This window comes from Hemiscyllium ocellatum, chromosome 29 (genome assembly GCF_020745735.1).
Source record: "Hemiscyllium ocellatum isolate sHemOce1 chromosome 29, sHemOce1.pat.X.cur, whole genome shotgun sequence".
In the NCBI taxonomy this organism is placed as follows: domain Eukaryota; kingdom Metazoa; phylum Chordata; class Chondrichthyes; order Orectolobiformes; family Hemiscylliidae; genus Hemiscyllium; species Hemiscyllium ocellatum.
In genome coordinates this window covers 31656517-31671121 of record NC_083429.1, presented here as the reverse complement: position 1 = coordinate 31671121, position 14605 = coordinate 31656517, and the positions used below count along the sequence as shown (strand labels likewise).

Sequence of the window (14605 nt, the reverse complement as noted above, 5' to 3'; positions counted from 1 at the left end):
TGAATTGCAGATACTGCTACATTAAATATAAAATCTCTGTATTTGTGTAATATAGAAGTCAACAGATTAAAAACAGCACATGCCAACATCATAGTACTTAGTGCATTTTCTTTTTATTGATAATCATCATTTCACTATTCCAGGGAAATAACAGCCAAAATGATGCAGCGTTCAATAAAGCTGCAGTATCAGACATTGTTGCTCCTACAAGAACGAAGCACATTTTGTGGATTTATATTGCAACTAGGTGAACTGTTTCCTGTTAGGTGGTAGGAACCATTCTTTCTCGGGGATAATTGAGAAAGACTTCACTGATTTGCATGCAGCTGTTACTGTGAGGGTACTAGCAGCCCACCCTGGATACTTGTTTCCTTTGGTACGGACCATTCGCTGGATAAGTCCCATGCCCCCATGGGGGTGGGCTCTCGGGGTACCAGGACTGGTTTCTCTATTCAAAAACACACAGATGTTACTCCACGCTTCAGATCATTTTGCTGCTGCTGGGCAGTTTCATTCGCTGAGCTGGATTGAAGGAACTGTGGGGTGGCTGGGTTTATGTAGAGCGCTTTTTCATGGGCTGCATTAACTTGGGGGGGACTGAAAGCAGCTGCAGGATTAGATACAGAGATGCTTTGAATTCTGCTTCTATGCTTAAAGAAAGGGATTATGATTGAATGGAAGTCAGCTAACAGCATGTGGTGGGAATCTCAGACCATTCACTCTCCAGACCTGAGGTACCTTATTCTTTTTTCAAAGTCTCTATGATTTGTATACCGTTTATGAGACTGCTTGTGCAGCTTTAGAACCGTGGTATTAGATGTTTAAGTAAGTCTTTCAGTCAAACGACTGCAGTATATATTGCCACGGATATATTGTATGTGTGTGTGTGTGTGTGTGAATGGAGCTCATCGCTAATCCTTAACTCTTTGAAGGGCTTATTTTCTTTCTAAGCAGCAAATGCACCTTCCTTTACATTGTACAAAATTAACTGTTTGTCAAATCATACTGGACAAAAGACAGGGAAAACGGGACCAAGGAACATTTCTCAGAGGTATCTTGATGAGAAGCTGATTTGGAATCATTGAGCATTATAATGCAAAATTTACATTTGCAGCTATTAAACTGTTAAAATATCTCTTCCCCCCCCCCCCCCCCCCCCCACGTTTTTGATGAGGTGCTGAAGCAATTGCTACCGCCTGTATTCCTAGTTATCGCTCTGAATTGCAAAGTTGGAGTGTTCCGAGTATTGTGCTCCCGAGTGAACCGCAGTATCTTGTTTGGAATGGACGGTAACAGTCTGAAAACAAGAGCTTTCTTTCAGTGTGAGAGCCTTTCTATTAGCTGATTTTAATGGGTAACGAGGGATTTACCAAGGCTTCCTCGTGCTGAAACCACAGATACCCAGATCTCCCACACCAAATATCTCGAGCATTTTTTTTCTTTCAAGTCTCTTTTACATAAAAGCTTTTCCCACTAACGAGTGAAATGATTCGCATAAGGTTTAACCTTTTCACCACCGCTTTTTTCCCCCATTGCAACTTTCCAAAATAAATGTTGGATCAATTTGGAAAAAAAACTCTCTGCAGGCACAGGCCACTCAACTCTGTTTCTCTGAAGAGTGATGTGAAAACATACTGCTTTCAAAGGTTTGCCTGTATATTTTGATGCAACTCGCTGATTGAACAGTGAATGTGCCCAGTTGCTTTAATCTATCGGCATCATTACCAGATTAAAGCTGTGTTTGAGATACATTACAGTATGAGGTTGCAGAGCATCTGGATGAACTTAATTGCCAGTAGCCAGTACCACAGTTACCAGCTAGTGACCCACTATATGGCATTTTGCACTCATTAAGGGCAGCTGTTATCCTATCTCAATTCATGGTTGGATATCCGTTGCCTGATTCCGGCATGCTATTTTCTTTTACTTGCAATTTTCCGTCAATGCCTCACAATGGTTTCCTCTCATCTGTTTAAGAATCTACATTTAGGGCACTTAAACTGCACATGAGAAGTTGTATTTCCCCGCATTTCTTATGATATATTTTATGCAACTCATCGCGAAGCCACTGAGTACGGTCTACAGGATATGAAAAAGATTTTGTTTTGGACAGTGTGAAAATCAAATGAGCCACAGTGCACTAACACAAATGTGTGCAGGGTTTCCTTCAAATGAAACTTGTGGTGTGAGTGGGCAAGTAAACGAGGAAAATGTATGGACAAAAATATCCATCAATATTTGATTCTATAGAAAAACAAATCTATTTGTTAAACTGTCCACTCACAGCAATAGTCACATTGTTGTTATGCAGTATATTATGCTCACTGTTTCTCAATTAGCATTTTGTAATCAATAAATAAACACCATATAAATCTCTCATGTAAGTGTTTCAGGAGCTGCTGTTATGGGAATTTATTTAAAAAGTGCAATAACACTCATCTGGTCATTCAGACCGGACTAGTCTATATTGCATGGCAAAAGTAGAAAAGGGTGAAATATGCAACTTATATGTCATTGGGTGAGCAGTTGTAAGCTTATTTAGATGCATGGTTAGATCTACTTCTATAATTGATAATAAAAATGGAACTATAACCAATAAAATGAAATTGAAGAGGTGCTATATTATGGTCTATCTTGAACAGAACTATTAGAGGGAATCTGGACCATTGCCAATTCTTGTCATTGTCAGGGGCGAAACTTCTTTCCAAGATATTGACACATGAAGATTAGTTCTGCTGATTTACTTTTTAATTTACCCTGCTAAGTATTTTACTAGTTGACAGAGAGCACTCATTGTCTTGCAATTAGGGCTCTCACACAGGAAAAGGTGACTGTGGTTTGATGATATTTTTCTATCCTTTTCAATAGAAATTGGATTGTATGAAAATCCCAGTATCAGGCACAACCTGTTATAAATGTTAAATATCGATGGCTGGTTTGATGTCTTGAGTGAAGATTTATAAATAGAAAGAAATGTCCAAGCAACCTCCAACCATGACTATTAAATCTATTATAATAATATTGTGCCATTTATTCTAAGAACTCATAACAAACGATTGGGTAAGCCACAGGTCACCACTGATCGGCTTGCTCTATCATTGAAAAGCTGCAACTTCAACTTCATCAGACAGCATATGGTGCAGTATTCTATGCAGCAGCTTGTTAATACCAAAACTTATATTAGTTACTGTGAATTGTTAATAGTGTTATTACTTTCGTCAAGTCATGCTTTTAAACCTTCACTTGAAGAATATGCTATTGACTTATCTTCCAACTTGACACAGCATGTTTCCATTGATTTCCCATTTCACATTAACCCATCCCTAATGCAATCCCCTGTTTAGAGATCTCAGTATCCTGCTCCTCTTTTTATCCTCAACAGATTTGAAAAGCAATACATTCTTACCAGTTTTATTTTGCTCTTCCAGAAGGGGTGATATATGCTGGGATTCTAGACCCTTGGTGATGAGCACACCTACCCCGACTGTCTCATCCGACTGGCCTCCCTTCACATTTGAGCTGGCAAAATTGTAAATAACAGTGGTGCAGCTGGACTGCTAGTACATCAGATACCCCTTTTATACTGCACTCAGTAAGATTGATAGAGAGAGAAAATATCAGGCATGGTGTAAAACCCACTTGCAAGTCACTATCAGCTTCTTTAATTTTACCAGCTTTGGAAATATTACTAAATTGCTCAATTGCGGGATGTTCACAGTCCCACGCCAATTTACTACTAAGTCAACAGTGAGATATGCTCAATTTTCAACGGGTTCACTGGATAGTGAAGAATTGCAGAAACCTGGCCAGTTTTACTCTCCGTGGACCAGAAATGTTGACGTGAATCAGAAAACCTTCATCATGTATAAATATTTAGCCACAGGCATTGACTCTGTCTGTGATGGGATATAGCTATCCTTTGTTAGCCAAATATTTAGCATTGTTTCTGGAAATATGGAATGAAATTAGAAAATTTAAATTTTTGGGGGGGACGTGCGTGTTGCAGCATTTCATATCACCCCTTTGCCCTTGAGAAGATGGTGCTGAGCTACCTTTTAGAACAGCTGTGGTTGTTATGATTTAGAAATGCTCTCAATGTCATGTTTGTTATAACACGTTGATATAAGAATCCAATATTTCTCATCATGTTTTGTGCCATCAGTTGTTTTTTATGACTTTGTTTCTTGAAACTAATGATAAAATAAGAAAATGTCTTTGGTTTCCTTATTCCAACATCTAACTTGTTTTCAGTAAGATTTCAAATGTCCCTGTTTTTCTGAGTTATTCCATAGTGTAATTGGGTAAGCTCCCAGAATAGGAAATGGTCCTAGCCTGGCTCCGTTTGTTCTCAATTGATCATAGTGTGCTCCATTCTTTATTCTCAGATTTTAAAAAAATACTGTACATGGATTTGCAAATGAAAATTGTCCTTTGACACATGTATCAATCATGGAGATCTCTATCATTTGAACCAGGAGTTGGATGACAATTAAGAGCTCCAGTTTGAACCGGAAACTAAGCTAGGATGTTTCTTTACTCTGACCTCTGCTGTATAATGTCAAAAATGGAATATGTCACATGTACCTACTGCTGTGTTTGAACATCCCAACTGGTGCAAATGAACCAAACAAGCCAAACTTTTTGTCGCTCAGCAATCCAATTTTTGACTTTCTGGTGAAGAGCTAGGTATTGGAGGTTTACTCGTCTGATACCTGGGATAGCAAACTGTCCTCTGAGGACAGATTAGAGTGGTTGAGCCTAAATTCTCCGCAGCTTAGAAGGTGGAGAAGGAATCCGATTGAAGTATATAAAATTGCAAGATGGCTGGACAGACTAGATGCAGGGATGACATTTTGCTTGGAAATAAGCCAGACAGCCTCAGGATTAGGGATAGATCATTTGGGACTAAGCTATAGCAAGATTGTTTTCATCAGTGGGTAGTGAGCCTGTGGCATTCTCTACTGCAGAAGGTTGTGGATGCAAACTCATTGAATATATTCAAGAAAACAGTGTTTTTTTTTTAAGATCTTTTTAAGCACCTCAATGAGTATGGGGAGAAAGCAGGAATATAATATTGCAACCGAGCATCAGCCGTGGTCATACTGAATTGTGGAGCAGGATCAAAGGGATAAATGGCCTACTCTTGCTCCTAGTTGCTCTGTTTCCATCTGACAACAACCAATATTAAGCAAAGTGTCAGTAGTTATTTTTAAAATCTGTTTCTGATGGAATATGTGCAAATTAATGTATCCTTGTTATGGGACTTGATGCTTTCGTGTCAGGTTAACCAATCCTGGTATTAGCGCAATTATTGGCCATTGTCATAAAAAACAGCATCTTCCTGCATATTATACCTGCAATTTTTATTGTGTGTCAGTGTGTGCTTTCCTTCAGTGTAGGCATTTCACAAATGGCTCCACCAATCCAGAGTGGCCGAATTCGTGGGGAATAGGGACAAGGAAAGGGTAGTATGTGTCACAGAGTTATCAAAATAAAGGTAAAACCAAGGACAAAGATGAGTCAGTTGGTAAATTCAAGATCCAGCTTGTCATAGTGGAATTCTGATCCAGTAACTATGGACAAAATATATATATGAGATCCTTGTCACATCCCCATTGCTCAGTAACTTTTGCTGCTAGGCATGTCAAACAGAGTGAACATCTACAGTCAGAGTAGCTTTATGCAGCTTCATTATCCATATTTAAGGGAATTAAGTCAGAACAAGATTCTCATTCTTTATCAATATCCAACCAAATAAAACATGAAGGGATGATTCTTTGCTCAGTGAGGATTAGTTTTGATCATGCTTCCACCCATAATCAAATACCTTGGCACAATTTGCATTTATATAGTGTTTGTAATTTGACACCAAGGCATATAATGCAATATTAAGGTAAATAAGAAAGATTTGCATTGATATAACATATTTCGTGACTTCATGAGGTCCACAGTCATTTTAAAGCAGATAAGTTACTTCTGAGTGTAGTAAATAGTGTAATTTAAGAAACTGGACAATAAATCTGCTCACACCAAGCTCTCAGAAACAGCAATGTGCTAATAACTAGTTAGTTTGATTTTTCAATGTTGATTTGAGAGATAAATATGAGTCACAACACAAGGGATGACTGTCCTGCTCCTCTGCCATTGGGATCTTTTGTGTTGACCTTAGAGATCAGATGGGATCTTTGTGAAACACTTCACTCTAAAAGCTGGCATCCGTGACAGTGTGTCATTGGTGGTCAGGCTAGAGTTTTGTGCTTAAGTCTCTGAAGTGAGACTTAATCCCACAATTTTCTGATTTGTGGGTATGCATACCACAAAGTGAAACATAAAAAGATAGGCTTTAAGGAACATTGCAAAGGAGGTAGAGAATTGGAGAGCTTGGGGAGGGAATTCCATCGTCTAGGACCTTGGCAGCTGAACGTATAGTCAGTATCAGTGGACAAATTTAAATTGGGATTAAAAGGGCAGACATAGCACAGATATCTTGGAGAGTTGTAGAGCTGGAGGAGGAAGAGGAATACAGAGATGGGGCTGGCAAGTCATAAGGATTGGAAATATGGATCAGAATTTCACAGTCAAGACATTGCAAACCAGAAGATCAATTAGCACAGAGAGGATAGATGAACAGGATTCTGTGTATATTAGGATATGAGTGACAGTTTTGAATTAGCTTAAATTTAGGGTGGTCAGGGGCTTGGGTGTTGGCCTGTAATACATTAGAAAAGACAAGTCCATGGTGTGAATTTGCCTCCAACAGGCTGTTGCTACCTGATGTGGCAATGCTAATATTAGTTGCCATAATTAAGAATCAGGCCATGAAAATGGATATTGAAGAATCTGTCAAATATTTGTGAGAACTGACTTCAATGATCAAACATTATATTCTTCAGGCACATGTCCATCCTATTAATAAGCTATTAGTTTGCAACAGAGGAACTACCAGTAGAGTGTCATGCTTCAAGTCATATGACATTTCAATTTGCTCAAGTCACAGCCATGATACAGTGATGATATATTGCATGTTCCTTAAACATATATTGACCATGAGACCTAATGCAACATTCCCCTTTTTCCAGAGATAAAACGTATCCAAATTAGATATACATAGCTATACAATGACTTGTCAATTCAATAATTGTCCAAATAGAGAAAATATATATTAGAAAACTACTATTTCAAACTTCACTTTAATGATTTTAAGGTTTGACAACCCTCCCAATGTGGTGATCATATACCCCTCTGGAGAGATATAAATTGTTCTCATGAGGTACTGCATTTTGGAAAGTCAAATCAGGGCAGTACTAATACACTTAATGGTAAGGTCCTGGGTGGTGTTGCTGAACAAAGAGATCTTGGATTACAGGTTCATAGTTCCTTGAAAGTGGAGTCGCAAGTAGATAAGGTAGTGAAGAAGGCATTTGGTAGGCTCTCCTTTATTGGTCAGAGCATTGAATATTGGAGTTGGGAGGCCATGTTGTAGCTGTACAAGACATTGGTGAGGCCACTTTTGCAATATTGTGTGTGATTCTAGTCTCCCTGCTACAGGAAGAATGTTGTGAAACTTGAAAGGGTGCAGAAAAGATTTACAGGAATGTTGCCAGGGTTAGAAGATTTGAGCTATAAGAAGAAGCTGAATAGGCTGGGACTGCTTCCTTGGAGCGTCGGAGGCTGAGGGGTAACCTTATGAAGTTTTATAAAATCATGAGGGGCATGGTCACGGTAAATAGACAAGATCTTTTCCCTGGGGTGGGGGAGTCCAGAACTCGAGGACATAAGTTTTGCGTGAGAGGGGAAAGATTTGAAAAGGACCTAAGGGGCAACTTCTTCATACAAATGGTGGTGAGTGTATGGAATGAGAGGAAGTGGTAGAGGCTGGTAAAATTATAACATTTGAAAGGTGTCTGGATGGGTATATGAATAAGAAGGGTTTACAGGGATATGGGCCAAGTGTTGACAAATGTGATTAATTTAGGATATCTGGTTGGCATGAATGAGTTAGACTGAAGGGTCTTTTTCCATGCTGTACATCTCTATGACTTTATGCCTCTTGAGTGACATTTTGGTCGTATTGCTGCTGGCTGCTATCACTCAACATCAGCAGATAATTAGAATGTTCTTCCACCTTCTCTTCATGCATGATAGGTGTGCTATACATCGATCTGAGCTGGATTCTGGTCCTTTGTAATGCAGCACCATGATCAGTGATAACTTTGTATGATTTGGGTTAATTGCATATTTTAGAAATCTTTATGTTATTCAACATATGTCTTTGTATTTATAATACAAACTTGCATCTTAGTACACAATTTTGGCAGTATTTTTTTAACCTGCTCACTCATCATTGTCTCTTTAATTTTCCTCTGTCTTTGAAAACAAGATGTCCTATGGTTAGACAATTGGTTGGTGGGCAGGTCATTGGAGTTACCTTCTGTGTAGGAATTGTGCTGGTAATGGTTATCACTCCTGCTAGTGGTGCTGTATTAAAATATAGCAATGCAATGTGAAAATTTTGCTTGCTGCTCATTACTTGATATTCATTGATTTTGCGGTACCAATCATATTTTGCTAGATCGGTAAGTGTGGATGGGTCACTCCAGCGATGACCAGTAAAATGGGTCATTTCCCATTCAATATACATGTTTTGAAATTGATTGCCAGTGTACTTTTGGCCATTGTCAGGTGCTATTTGATCAAAGACACGGAATAAACGGAAAATAGCACTTCTCATATAAAATATGATCATTGTGCTAAGTTGTTGAATAATGGGAAACGTAGAAAAGTAATCCATCACAAGGATGTAATCTTCCATATGCACTGTGAATAGGTTTACCACTTTCATCTAAGGAATGGCTGGAACATTGTGTGGATGTAGAGGTTCTCGCTATTGTTGGAAATATTTGTCAAGCCTCACATGTATTCACAGGTCATTAAATATCCTGACTCTCCCCCGGACTTTGTGCATTCGATATCATGTGTCCCTTGTATAACATGAGAGTAATATCTTATTGTAAAGCTGTTTATATTAGGACTTCTTTGCCCTTGAAAATGACTTGCTATGACAAACAAAGCTTGTCTCTGTATGGTCAAAAAGAACAAATCTTCTCAGGTATTTCTTTAATAAGGTGAGACCATATTTGGATGGTCTTTTGCAACTCTTATAGTTTATCTTCAGAAGGTGCCAATTGCGACTGTTCACACTGACTCTGGCCAACGTGTAACAGATCAACCGTAAAAATCTCTTCAACCTCATAGTCCAGGGAATAAACATAAAAATCATAAGGAATATCCAACTGGCTTTTGTGTAAATTGGGTAACCTGCTCAGTGTAACATCCTGGTACCTGGCTTATATGTCACTTCAAAGTCATATCCTTGGACCATGATAAGTAGACGCTGCAAATATGGTGATGCACTCATTAGCAGTTTGTAGCTTATCACTGCCAGTGGCTTATGATCTATTCAACAGTACGTTTCTTGCCAAATGAGTATGTGTGAAACTGCTTGATGCCAAATACCAGAGGTCATGTCTCTCACTATAATGGAACAGTTGGTTTGTGCAGGTGGCAGGTATTCAAACCAAAGGCAATAGATTTTTCATCTTGCAAAATATACACACTTAGGCCTTTTAGCAACATATCCACATCAAGAATTATGCATAATCTTAGAATTGTGATATTATGGTAAGTAGATGTGGCTGACAGAACCTGCATGAGGCAATCGAAGGTGTATTAAGGATCATGCTCACAAACATAGTGGATGTTCTTCTTGAGCAAGTTTCTCAGCAGAGATACCTTGCCCATTAAATCAGGAATCTATGGTAATAGGAAATTTTAAAATGGAATGTAATGTCACAGATCCTCTTTGTCATCGTGGTTGACATTTTTAAAAATATCTCAAGTCTTTCCAGGATTGGGACAGTTGATCTGCCTGACATTGACCTGGCACTTCACACTTCACACTGTTAAACCAATCCTTGTTAGTGTTCTACTATCATCAATAGGTGAAGGTTATGCTCATGACCTGCCTTTACCTTATTCAAGACTACAGTATTGTCAGTTATACAAATACAGCTAGGTATATTCCCATTAATCCCATCCCTGTATTGCTGACTGAGAAGCCAAATGGTAATTTCTGGATAAAGTACTATATAAATGATTCCTTGATTTCTCTTGGTATTCTTCTGCCAAATGGACAGAAGACAGCCTATGCTTTGCACCCAGCTTGGAGAGAATCTTGCTCCTAAAATTTAGGATTTAAATTTTACAGCATCGGTATTTTGTGTGGGCATCTTTTTAAGTGAAAGGTTGAGGCACCTTAAGTCTAGGCACACTCCAGAGTGTCATTTATCCTTAAGACATATATTACAGAGCACTACCAATTTGTGTGGTTGTTGACCATCCAAATTATATCATTTCACTTCATCTTGTTCAGTTCCACTATTCTTCCCTTGATGATCAGTAAATAGGATTGCATCATTTTTAAGATGTAATACTGTATCACCCTTAAAATTATCAAATACATCCGGATACTGGTAAATTGAGATCATTGACTGATTCAATAGCATCATTTTGTTTTGTTCTGCCACAGTGAGTATGTTTTGAATTTCATGAATTGTGACTATACTGAGATGTGTGCATACTTGTAGTACAGCCTTTGCTGGACCCTTGATATCTACCAGGTAAAATAGTTTGAAAACCAAGATAAAGTTGCACATTGGCTCAGTTGTGTGATTCTGCCAAAGCACAGAATTGGTAATCCCATTAAATGTTGTGAGATAATCTCTTGTTGGCTGCATCATTGAGTACCTTTGCTCAGGTACATGTCTTTCACAATGTATTGTGGTATTATGTTGGCACTAGTACCCGTGTTGATTTTAACTTTTAATGTGTACTGTCCTGTCTTTCAGGTCATAAAATATTAATGGATGTAAAAACTTTATTACCAACAACATGGTGTGTGAGCTTAACAATATGATAAGCTTGGTCATCCTCTGAACTTTGCCTTTCACTTGGTTGACCCTATATGTAATTTATAGTTTTGCATTTGCAAATCTTCTTAACACTTTTCTTGCTGCTAGTCTTGTGGTGTTCATCACCTGGCTTTTATTCTGGGATATGGCTTGGCCTTTAGAACCAGATTTCTTGCATGTGTGTGTCCAATGACCTTATTGCCAAACATTTAACAGACATCAAGAAATGCTGCACAGTTGTTGGTACATGCAACAAAACCTTGCACAGTTGCTAAGGCATCAGATTTCCCAATATTTAATAAAATTAAATTTCTGTTTACTGGGTACTTATTGTTGGATAGGCAAACTAATAATTGAGGAGTTAATTGAGATACTGATGAGGTATAGCTGGATGTTGTCAATGTGTGTGTAAAAACTGATGTGTTTTCAGATGATATTGTCAAAAGGCAGCATGACCTTGGTAGATTGAGGTCAAGGTTATATACTTGGATGAAACAGGAGGTAACAATTGTGGGAAGAGGGTCATGTTTGACTAGCTGTGAAAGGACATACAACAAGGGACGTTGAATGCAACACCACTCAGCTGGACATTGGAGGAGCAGAAGGCACTCTAGTCAACCGGGTTAAAGACTGTAGACAGGATGAGATTGATGAGGAGCAATAGTTTCCCACATCACATGGATGCCACTTGTAACTTTGTTAAGAGCTATTTTGGCAAGGAGAGAATCGATAAGAAGGATTCTAAAACAAAGAAACAAAAGGTATGTGCAATTTAGGAAGATGATAGCACATTCAAACCTAGAAATTATTGATGGCAAAATTAGTGAAAGAGTATACAATTGCTACTCTTGTTTTATCATGACTGTGTTGATACCTTCACAAATAACATACATTGACAATATTTCACTATCCAGCACACATGAAGAAGGGTGACAAGAATGAAGTGGCAGAGTTTGCTTACACCTTTGAAAGCAAATTCCAGGACAAGGATGGAAAGAGAAACAAAACTAGAAGTTAACCTTTGGTTTAACATTTCCATTGCTATTGTCCCTTCTCCAGGGACTTTTGCATGTTTTAAGCCATTTTTTTAAGTTAATTTGCAGGACTAATTGTAATTACCACCCTATAAATCTTTCCGATTTCTGTACAATTAGTCTTGATTGAGAATTATTGCTCTTTGTCATTCCCTGCCAAAAAAATATCGTAACTAGTTCATCTATTTTTCAAAGCACTTCCTTAAATATTGTGCAACTAAAACTTAAAGATTCTGAAGTAAAATGTTTTAAATGTATAAATGTCTTAAAACATCAAAATGCGTGAGCAGTGATGGTTTTGCACATAACAATATTGACAGATAACTGAGATTACTTGATAACATAACAATGTAGAACAAACCAGGCCTCATTGCAATGTTTCATGAGTTTTATATTGTTGGTGAGGAAAGATATTGCCAGCTATCTAATAAGACATATGGGAATACCCTAGTAGGAGTTTGAGCTGTGTCTGAACTGAATAAATGACAATATAGAATTCAGCCCAGTCTCATGTTGGCAAAAATAATGCATTGGAGTCTAGAATTCAATCTATGCAGAAAGTCTCAATTGACTGGAGGGAGCAGAGAGCTCACAGACTAACTGGTTGATGTGTGGAGTATTTCAAAAGAGAGACCATGACAGCACGCAGTGATTCTTTCATTTTCATTTTCTAGAAATGAAGCAATAACTGAAACGTCTCTCTCTACTTGCACCAGTTGACATTAATTCTTTGTTTCAGCACTTAAACATTGTGCATTACTTTTGTCAATTCTGTTCCAAAACACGTACATTTTATTATCTCAAAAGCTACAATTTTTAATGTAAAATTCATACAATCCCTACAGTGCAGAAAGAGGCCATTTGGTCCATCAAGTCTACATTGATCTTCCAAAGAGTATCCCATCCATACACCTCATAACAATGCATTTACCATGGCTAAACCACCTAACTTGCACATCCCTGGACTTTGAGGGCAAATTAGCATGGCCAATCCACCCTAACCTGCACATCTTTGGGCTGTGGGAGGAAAGCAGAGCAGCTGGTGGAAACCCACACAGGTACGGGGAGAGTGTGCAAACTCCACACAGACAGGCGCACAAGGCTGGAATTGAACCCAGGTTCCTAGCAAAGTGAGGCAGCAGTGCTAACCACTTTGCCACATTGCAACCTTTTTCTTTCTGTTTGTAATCCCTCCTGGATGCACCGAACAAATTCTGCCCTACTTAAGCCCCTGGCACTAAGGGAGTCCCAGTCATTACTGGGGAAATTAAAATCACTCACTCCAACAACCCAGATGATTTTATATCTTTCCATGATCTGCTTACATATTTATTCCTCTAATTCTAGCTGGCTTTTGGGAGGCCTATAGGCCCAGAGATGGTACTTGAGACTCGACACCCTAAATTCCATTGAAGACCCTAGTTTTCACGTCTTAACAGTGGCTTACAGTTAATAATTCAGTTGTTAAACTGTGTATAATGCAATACTTTGTGTTCTTAAACTTGGTAACAGATAACTGATGTAATAGATAGTGGTAGAATGACAGCACGGTACCATCAGAGGTGATGGTGTCATGATATACAGTCGGGAGGGAGTTATACTGGAAGTCCTCAACAATGATTCCAAATCCAAAGTAACGTTCATGCCAAACAAGTGCAAGGCAAAGATTATCTCCAATGACAAAATCTTTTTTCTTCCCTAGACTTGCAATGGAATTACCATCCTTGAATTCCCCCATTTTCAACATTTTGGACTTACCATTGTTCAGAAGCTGAAATGGACCAGTCATATGACAGTGTTTTTAAAAGAGCAGGTCAGAGACAGGGAATTCTTTGGTGAGGAATTGAATTTCTGACTCCCCAAAGCCTGTCTACCATCTACAAGACACAAGCCAGCAGTATGATTGAATACTGTCCACTTGCCTGAATGAGTCAAATTCTAATTTAGAGGTTCAACACAATCCAAGATAAAATAGTCCCTTTGGCTTGAACCTCATCCACCAACTCCATCATTAAATCCCTCTGCTAGTGGTGCATCATGACAACAGTGTGTACCATCTACAGCATGTACTGTGGTATATCACCAAAGCTCTTTCAATAAGTGCTTTCCAATCTTGCTACCTCTTCCACTTATAAAGACAAAGGCAGCAGATGTATGTCAACACCATCATTTTTAAGCAACACATATGAATTGAAAATATACAATCATTCTTTCACTATTTTCAGGTCACAATCCTGAAATTCCCCATTGGACAACACTGTAAGAACACCCTCACCACAGGGAGAGCAGCCAATGGCTCTTCACCATCTTCAGGGTCATTAGCAATTGGCACTAAAAGTTGTCTCTGCCAGTGACATCCACAACAAATGAGAAAAGAGCCTAGTACGATGATGTGCGTGGGGTATATCAGTGCAGTACAATGAAGGGTAGGGATATATCTGAGGAGTACATATCACACTGCTACAAGTGAGGGATTTGGGACACTCCTGGAGTGATTGGATATTGCTAGGTGTTAAATCAAATTGTAACAATGAGGAGTGAATAGAATTTTAGAGCATTGCAAAGAAAAGGGTGTGGTATATGAGTGCAGTGCATATGACA

General features: G+C 38.6%; 1 protein-coding gene across 1 annotated transcript in view; it reads left to right on the top strand.

Moving 5' to 3' along the window:
- Nucleotides 1-688: 688 nt before the first annotated feature.
- The window catches only part of LOC132829542 (galactosylgalactosylxylosylprotein 3-beta-glucuronosyltransferase 1-like), a 167435-nt gene continuing 153518 nt past the window's right edge, over nt 689-14605 (top strand). Inside the window, exon 1 of the mRNA XM_060846774.1 lies at nt 689-734. The gene's annotated coding sequence lies outside the window, so the exon portion shown is untranslated. The remainder of the gene's footprint in view (nt 735-14605) is intronic.